The 7,527-nt window shown below is 46.1% G+C and overlaps 1 non-coding gene and 1 pseudogene across 1 annotated transcript; both read left to right on the forward strand.

The window, feature by feature from the left end:
- The first annotated feature begins 215 nt into the window (after positions 1–215).
- LOC110307427 (poly(rC)-binding protein 2 pseudogene) lies at positions 216–1,304 on the forward strand (annotated as a pseudogene).
- Positions 1,305–4,913: 3,609 nt separating this feature from the next.
- Positions 4,914–5,020, forward strand: LOC115032911 (U6 spliceosomal RNA). Its single transcript, XR_003838558.1, has one exon. It is a non-coding gene; the product is annotated as a U6 spliceosomal RNA (small nuclear RNA).
- The last annotated feature ends 2,507 nt before the right edge of the window (positions 5,021–7,527 follow it).

The following is a 7,527-nucleotide window of genomic DNA, read 5'->3' on the forward strand; positions in this document are numbered from 1 at the left end:
CCCACCTGCCCTATGCCACCACCCTGCCATGGGGGTCTCTTTTCTCCTTCCTCCTCCTCCTCCTCCTCCTCCACCCCTTGTCTTCCCACCTACCCCTATTGTACTGCCTCTGGCCTTCTCCTTCCCGCCGGCTCCCTTTCTCCCCTCTGTGGACTCACTCCTCCAGTGACCAAAGACCTGACCACTGAAAATCCAGTGCTCTGTAACTGCTAGACATGGACACTGATGTGACTGAAGGTGGATTAAATGCCAACCATTGGGCTAATTACACATGGAGAGGAAGTTGGCAGTGTCAGAGAAATAAAAAGAGAAGCTGCTGCTAAGGAGATACACGAGGAGAAAGGTACGCATATCAACTTCCCAGAAGGGGATTGTCCCAAGAGAATTATACTTTGGCTGGACTGACTAATGTCACCTTCAAAACCTTTGCTAGGATCATTGACAACTGGGAGAGGACATAAGCAGAGCTGCGACCAATAGCACAGCTGTCAGTAGACAGCCCCGTTACCTTATGGCTGGTGGTCCTTCCTAGTCAGTGTGGCTCTCTTATTGGAAAAGGTGGTTGGAGAGTCAAGGAAATGAGAGTACAGGGGTTCAGGGGGAGGTGGCAGGAGATATGCTCGCCAACTCAACTGAGCGGGCAATCGTTATTGCTGGCACTCTGCAATCCACCAGTGAATAGGTCAAACAGATCTGTGTGAGCCTGTTGGAGACTCTCTCCCAGTCCCCCTTTCCCCAGGGGGTGACCATCCCCATACAGGCCCAAGCCCTCCCTCAAAGTTCTCAAATTATCTTTGCCTGTGGGCAGGACAGACAATGACAGTGACAGTTTGAGCTTTCCCCACACCACCCTGTCCATGTGCCTCAACCTTGACCTAGAGGAACCACCTCTAGAGTCCTACATCATTCAAAGACAGCACGCCATTCCACACCCGGATTTGACCAAGCTGCCACAGTAGACAATGCTATAGTCTCATTTTCCCATGACCCATGGCAACACCAGATTCGGAGGCATGAATCCTGCTCCTCAGAGGTGAAAGGCTATTGGGTAGTTTTGGATGCGCCTGCTCAAACTACTTCTCCTGAACTCACCATTCCAAATGATTTGATTGGCTGCATAATTGTTGTCAGGGTACCAGAATCAATGAGATCCATCAGATGTCTGAGTCAAAGATCAAAACAGCAGACCCAATGGAAGGACAGGCAGGTTACCATCGTTGGATCTTGCTGCCAGCATTAGCCTGGCTCAGTGTCTAATCTGTGTCAGGCTTTCCTCAGAGACAGGTGGCGTGCGGAACAGCTAGAACAGTGCAGATTCATCCATGATCCCTTTCTGGTGTTCACCACCACCCATGATCCATCTGTATAGTTACTGAACAGTCAGCGGTTCCAGGGTTTAAGACATTTGTACATTTTCAGCTTCCATAAACTTTATCATCGACCCATGATATTTTAATTAAAGTGTTTCAATTCCTTCCTCCAAAAAAAAAAAAAAAAAAAGAAAGAAAAGAAAAAAGAAAAGTGCCGGGCGTGGTGGCGCACACCTTTAATCCCAGCACTCGGGAGGCAGAGGCAGGCGGATTTCTGAGTTCGAGGCCAGCCTGGTCTACAAAGTGAGTTCCAGGACAGCCAGGGCTATACAGAGAAACCCTGTCTCGAAAAACCAAAAAAAAAAAAAGAAAAAAGAAAAAAGCAACACAGATCTTCAAGAGTAAGACATTTTGATGGGAAGTGATGGGGCTAACAGGACAGTAATCAAGTTCCCTAAGGTGAAAGGTCAAGGGGAGGAGTAGTGACTCTAGCCCATGGGGGAGGGTCTGAGGCTCCAGGAGCTGAGGGTTGAAATAGAGAAGCCACTGACCAGTATGGCAACCAGGGGCAGGGGTAGAAATGAGTGTTCCGGCCTCTTGTCTTTCCTGCCATCATGGGAAAACCCAGGCAGACCAAGGGTACTAAGGAGAACTGATATACCCGGTGGTTTCAGCCTCTGGGGACCAGGACACAAGACATCACTGTCTTCAAGACAGACGAGGGTAGCTGCAGGTAAGAATCAGACCCTTCCCAACTCATGTGGCTTTATTCTACTGTCTCCGTGAAACCAACCCTGTGATTCCAGACGACGCTTGCCCTGGAAGATAAGAACTGGTTCATCCCAGGAAGCTGGCATGCCATTTCTACAATTGGAAGCATCTGAAAGCAGTTTACACCAGGATTCTTTGACGCCCTCAACTGGAAATCCTCATTCAGCCGCATTGCCAGTTATGGTCCTCACCAGCTCTCTCCATGTTGAAAGCCAATTACAGCTGTGTTTCACAGACTCCATCTTTTCTCTCCTGCACTGGGAAACAGCCAAGGCTCCACGGACCTGGGGACTCTCCTTGTTACAGCCAAAGAAAGCCCAGCCTGGGTTCCCCAACAGTCTTCTCTGGTGACTGAGGCAACTTCTAACGGAGAGGAACACATTGGGATGCAATGGTGTGCAGAGCCTGAATCACCCTGGGGACTTCCTCCCCGCTCAAGTTCAGCGGAGGAAGGCGGCATTATTAGTCTTTCTATTTTCCCTATGCAGATGCAAAATCCAGAGTGCCAGGGCTGGAAAGGGTCCCAGAAATTACCTCATCTGTCCTTCCTCAAGGGATTAGGTCATTGGAGGGAGGTCAGCCAGTGGCTGGGATTGGAGCTCGTCTGAGCCAAGGGTCCTGCTTTCCTCCTTCTCCTGCCCACTCGTTTATTCCCCCAACAGTCCTTTTGCAGAACACTGGGCACAGTGCCACGCGACAAGTGCTGGGAGTGAGGTCACTTCTTTGTGTTATGTTCCGATTTTTGCTTTCTGTTTGCAGCTGTTGGGCTCCATGTTCTGTCCTCTAGCCTGCAAGGGCTCCTAGCTTCCAAGCCCTGAGGTTGACACACGTGTGAAGAGTGGAGAAGCAAGAGAGAGAAGCCAAATCATCTAGGAAAGATTAATAATCTAGTTCAAGAAGGGGAGGGAAGGGGAGGGGAGGGGAGGGGAGGGGAGGGGAGGGGAGGGGAGGGGAGGGGAGGGGAGGGGAGGGGAGGGGAGGAAGAAGGGGAGGAAGAAGGGGAGGAAGAAGGGGAGGAAGAAGGGGAGGAAGAAGGGAAGGGAAGGAAGAAGGGAGGGAGGAAGAAAGGAAAGGAAAGGAAAGGAAAGGAAAGGAAAGGAAAGGAAAGGAAAGGAAAGGAAAGGAAAGGAAAGGAAAGGAAAGGAAAGGAAAGGAAAGGAAAGGAAAGGAAAGGAAAGGAAAGGAAAGGAAAGGAAAGGGGAAAAGAAAAGGAAAAGGAAAAGGAAAAGGAAAAGGAAAAGGAAAAGGAAAAGGAAAAGGAAAAGGAAAAGGAAAAGGAAAGGAGAAAAGAGAGGTACCAAGATGGGCTGTATCCTGCTCTGGGACACAGTTCCAGGATGCCCACAGCAGACTCCTGGATGCCTGTATATCTGGGACCCTCCTGGGCTCAGAGGACAGAGTGGGCTCCATAACTGCCCAGGGCTACAGGGAAAGGATCAGAGGACACCCAAGGAGTGGCCAATAACGAATAATCAACACTCTGGCGCTTCGAGGGTCTTGGTACCACTCAGACGATGAAACTCTAAAACATCCAGTGTTGCACTGGTATCGCAGGCCCCAGAGCTGAGGAGACAGAACCTCAAAATTGGATCAAGGGGGCAGAGCAGCTGTTCTCAACCTGTGGGTTGCAGCCCCTTTGAGGGGAGAGTGATGCTTTCACAGGAGTCACATGTCAGATATCCTGCATATCAGATATTTATATTGTAATCCATAACTGCAAAATTAGTTATGAAGTAACAACAAAAATAGTTTTATGGCTGAGGGTCACCACAGCATGAGGAACTGTATGGAAAGGTAGCACCATTAGGAAGTATGAGATCCACTGGGTAGAGATCACTCCCCCCCCCCCCCACCTTGCTGGTCTGCTCTGGGAAGTAGAGAAAAGAGGACACCCAGCCTTGCAAAGCATTTCAGTCTGAACAGAAAGAATGAAAAAGTTTGGTCCTTAACAAAAGGTGATCTGGAACCATGGATGAAGGAGTGAAAGATGCTTTGTGAAAAGAGCTACCACCTTGTCCGTGACCGTGCAGTTTTCCGAGTGGTTTACAAACTGCTTCTTTTCTGCTGCTGAGGGGGACTCTCGAACATGAGAGTTTTTATCTCCGTCTACAGAGAGAGACAGGGCTGAGAATGCCGTGCTCGCATCTGTTGGTTTTAACATGTCTTTAACTCAAAATGGTGCTGATGCCAAAGTGGCAGATTGGAAGAGAACATGCTCCGATACCCTTGCCCAGGAGCAGGGTGGTCGAAAGGGCAACATGGCAGGCTGAGTCTGCCCTGGGAATCGGGGAGGGGGACAAGGGAGGGAGGGAAGCATGTGCACCCTCACTCCTCCCTCCCCCAGATTATTGATAGGACTGGGCTTGACCTTGTGTGTCCTTGTAGCTGTTTCCTGTCTCCCTATTTGCTGCCAGCCAGGTCACAGGTCACAGTCTTCCCTGTAGCTGACCAAGAGGACCACAGCTTTAAACAAAGGGAGGGGGGGCTAGAAGAGAGGAAGACAAGAGGCAAGTGAGCCCACAGACTGGCAGGGAACACAGACAGGAGGAGACAGACTTTGTGGCCTCTGGGGCCTCGCATCCTTTAGGTTCTGAACTCATATCTGGGGCCTGCCAATGGGGGCTTGGGAGGCCATTTGCTGTCTCTCTTCCTGGCAGCTCTGGAGATTTAGATGAGCAGAAACCTCCAAGTGAAGAAACCAGAGACAGCAATATGCATTTGAAGAAGACAATGCTCAGCCTTCAGCTTTAAATCACCCAGTCCTGGCACATCAGCTAAGCCACACCAGAGTCAGCTCTTTCCCCGCAGACAAACCTTAAAAGCAACCAGAGAGTGCTCGCTTTGGCAGCACATATACTAAAATTGGAAGGGTACAGAGAAGATTAGCATGGCCCCTGTTCAAGGATGACACACATGTTCATAAAGAGTTCCATACTTAAAAACAAAAACGACAAACTTGTTGAATTCTCTTTAGCCACTTAAAAGCCATTCTCTATCACCTCTGTGTATGACTTAACATGTTTGTGACTAAAGGGTAAAGTCTTTTGGGATGTTCTGGAATTCACCTATAGATCAAGCTGACCTCGAACTCAGAGATCTGCCTGCCTGACTCCTCAATGCTGGGATTAAAAGGGGGTACCGCCACGGTCCTGCTCTTTGGAATGTATTAACAATCCACTAGTTCCTACCAGCCCCCAAAACAAAGAATGTCATCAGATAGCACCTAAGACCTAACACAGAGATTTCCCTACTTGGCTACAACCTGTCTACCTGATGTTTGTACCAATGTATTTGAAAAATGTCTTTATACATGATCTTCTCTTGTTCCACAACTGTAAAAAACTTCCTGAAAACAATCCCATGTTAGTGGGGAGAAACTGAATCTGTGTTCTGGGATACTGTCAGTTATATTTGGTTAAAGAATAACCTGTCATTCATTTTGCAGTACGAGCTGTGTTTTAAACGCTCTTGGGTGGCTTTGTGGAACGTATCTTTCTCTCTGGTAGAAACAGGAGCAAGAGAAGACCTCCATTACCATACTTTCAGGAATGACACAGTGCAAAGACAGCTTGCCTGGTGTCACTGGTGATTCCACCACAGTGAGCTAGCCAGCCAGGAGACAGACTGAGTGCTGGATGAAGGATGACAGAAGGTGAGGAGATGTTGTCCTGACCTGTCACCACCCAGCCCTCCTGACTATTCAAGATAAGTGAGTGGCTTTCTGATTGAAACTACTCTTAGGTTCTACTTGTAACAGCATTTCTAATGCCCAGTGCTACCCTGGGATTGGCAGTAGCTACAGAGGCAGGGAGCCTGGGCTCTGCCTTCTATACCACAAGTTTACCACCAAAGCAGAGAAACTAAACCCAGGCACCTGTGCTCAGCATCCTTTCAGATGAAACTTAAACTCTAGGCAGCAGTATGTCTGCTGCTGGAGAACTGCAAGGCCATGTGAGGTTAGGATGTAGCTGCAGACCAGTCTTTCCCAGGCAAAGAACCAGATCCTACAGGGGAAGAAAAGGGTGGAGGGAGCTTTATGAAACCAAGGTCCAGGGAAGGATGGCAGATCCTTCTCCATTTTACTCCTGGGAACTCCTGAAAGAGACAGCCTGCCTGTCCTGGGGTTTTCTTTTAAACTCCAATAAAATTGTCCTCTTTGAATAAATTTTGGTTTTGCTTGACTTTATATATATTAAATATATATAATACCCACATATATACTTATTTGTATATATTTGTGTGTATTCACATATATTTATGTACATATACATATGTATATACATCTATATGTACATACTTGTATATGCACATATATATGTATATATGTGTATGTATTTGTGACTTTCTATATTATATATTTATTTTATATATTATAAATATATAAATACATGTATATTATATATAAGAATAAAGATAAATATGTTATATTTAAATGTTTATATATTATATGCATATGTAAATATATTATAAATATATCTTATAATATAAAACAAGTGAAATAGTAAAATATAATATAAAAGGCTAATAAAATAATAAAAATATAAAATAAATATAAATACTTTACATATATTATAAATATATATAATGCAAGCAATTGGTAAGACCAGACATGCACATACATGCACCATAGAATGCAATGTCCAGCTTATTAAAATTTACCATTATTTATTGGGCACCATTTATATGCAAAACAATATGGTATATGAGAACAGGGATGCATTTTCTGTGGCTTCATTGAACCAAGTATCTATTTGGAGAGCAAAGGCACACATATATGTAAGAGATTCGTGTGCTTCTTTGAGTTCTAGAACATTTGTTCTATACCCACCCTCCCTGGGATGATGCTATCTGTCTATGGAAGCAAAGCACTGGATTGTAAATATTTGACTCATGTCAAGAAAATTCTAAAGAAATGCAAGCTGTATTGTGTGCGTTATGTACAGAGGATGTAAGCTGGGTCTGGTGAATAGCTCTGGAAAATGTTTTCAGAGCTTGGAGGCCCTGCCTAGATTGTCTCCTATCTGATGAATTGCTGCCGGTGTAACATAGAAACCCCGTGTAAACCAGAACTGTCTGTCATTCTCAAAGTCACAAACCTAGCAAACAATCTCTTGATGTCTTGCACATTTCACATCATAAGCAGAATTGTCTGCCTACGTCCTGTGATATACTGACGGGTTTGTCACTGCAGGTGGTCTGACTTAACTCTTCTGCTTGGCAACTGGGTACCAGCAGAACAGGTAGGTTGAAAAATGGTTTCTTTCAAGCATAGCCCATATTTTTCTGAGTCCCCTTCCTTTGTGCCCATTAGCCAATTGCATAGGATTGTGAAGTTAAACTTGAAGGCAACGCGCTGAAACGTCGTCAACACCTATCTACATCAGGGATGAAAGATGGAGTCCATTTTGGCCAAGTATGCTTCTCGCTAGGCCAGTTTGCATTCTGG

The sequence above is a fragment of the Mus caroli genome, unplaced genomic scaffold (assembly GCF_978045245.1).
Source record: "Mus caroli unplaced genomic scaffold, Mus_caroli_1 scaffold_14, whole genome shotgun sequence".
NCBI lineage: Eukaryota > Metazoa > Chordata > Mammalia > Rodentia > Muridae > Mus > Mus caroli.